Here is a 1746-nt window from a genome sequence, read left to right on the forward strand (position 1 = left end):
TCACACTGGCCCCTACTTGTCAAAGGGTTAAATAGCTAGCACAAATGGTACTGTACCATACTGCCCTTCCGATTGCAGCATGTGGCAGAACTGAAAGGAAAGGAAGTTGTGTTACACATTGAAGGGATGGCGCAAAACACAAGAAGACACCAGGAGAAGATGAAAACGTCATGTGAGGGCTTCGGAGCCCTGTATGCATCCTTCATCACATCATCATGGTACTCGCCAGGCTGGCTTGAATCTCTCTCCAGGAACCACATTTTGCTTCTTTCTCCTCCTCTTGCTTCTGTTTGTCATTGCAAGGCACGGTCAACGAATTGGTCATCTTTTTCAAGTCATCAATTTCCAAAGAAAAATACACCTCTGTACCTAAGGATTCCCAAAACCTGCATGGTATAGTGGCTTTTCATATGGTGTAATTTTATCTTTTAGTAACTTTTCAAAACAATTGAAGTCATCTCTTGAAAATGGGCTCAGAGCATGGATTCTTTAAGCTCTATTTATTAACACCAAATGTTTCTTTGGTTAATTTGAGGTCTGACTCCTCCTGTCATTTGTTTAGCCTAGCCCCGGTTTATCTTTTAATTGTTCTCTGGTGTTAGAGCTTTAGGTTCTTCTAAACTCTTTTTATTTTTTCCTGTTGCTGTCCTTTCTTTTTGATTTTTTTCCTCTTTTTTCTTTTCTGAAAAGTTTATTTCTGGTTTTATTTCTTTTTCTTTCCTTTCCCATCATCACTGTCACCCCATTTACCCTTGATAGCCATACGCCTGCCTTCCCAGCTGTCCCCACCAGGGTACTGCCGGCCCCCACCATCCACATAGGACTCCATGTAAAGCATGTCTGCATCCAGACTGGAGGTTCCAACGTCCCCCTCCAACTCAGGATGCCAACTGCGAGCCCATGTTTTTACCTGTACTTCTGATGGACTGGCTATAAATCAGAGGTTCCCATGACCCCTTCCTTGGGTTTCTATTAATTTGCTAGAGTGACTCACAGAACTCAGGAAACTTGTTTACTCACTAAATTACCAGTTTATTACAGAGGGTTTTTAGAGTGGCTTCATTATGTAGGCACAGTGGATGAAATCATTGGCCAGTGGTGATAGAACTTAATCTCCAGCCCCTCACCCTTCCTCAGAGGTTGGGGTGTGAGTGGAGTGGATGGAATGGGCCTGAAAGTTCCAAACCTCTAATCACAAATTTTGCTCCACTGGTGACCTTAGTCCTTAGGTGCAGTCCAAAAGTCACCTCATGAACATAACAAAAGACATTTTTAGCTCTCAACAGTTACGAGACTGTAAGCATTTTAGGAACTCTGTGCCAGAAATGAGGATGAAAACCAAATACCTATTTCTTATTATAAGTCTATATCACAGGCTGAAACTGAAGAGGGTCTTGGCCAGCCAGGCCTCTTGGCACCTGTACCAATGGCAGGTCATGCTCAGGATCATTCATGTAGCAAAGTAGCTGGTAGAAAAGCAAGCAGGAAAGATAAGGCTGAACTATGCAATATATCTAATGTCACAGTGGGGTTTACATTTGGCAGAGTTCTGAGAGACATAAATCCCAAGGGAGAAGGAAGGAAGGTAGGTGAAAGGATAGTCAGGAACAGAAGGGAGACTTGGGCAATAGAACATTCTGAGTGCCAGTACAGCAAGGCCTCTGGTTGAAGCAGAAACCCATCCCAGAGCCTGAAGATCCCTGGGTCCCTGGGAAAGAATAAGAATTTTTGATAAAGGATACCTGG

General features: G+C 43.3%; 1 pseudogene; it reads right to left on the bottom strand.

Annotated features, from left to right (window-relative positions):
* Nucleotides 1-205: 205 nt before the first annotated feature.
* On the bottom strand, nucleotides 206-728 carry LOC132427117 (eukaryotic translation initiation factor 3 subunit J-like; annotated as a pseudogene).
* Nucleotides 729-1746: the final 1018 nt, after the last annotated feature.

Source organism: Delphinus delphis, chromosome 1 (assembly GCF_949987515.2).
Source record: "Delphinus delphis chromosome 1, mDelDel1.2, whole genome shotgun sequence".
NCBI lineage: Eukaryota > Metazoa > Chordata > Mammalia > Artiodactyla > Delphinidae > Delphinus > Delphinus delphis.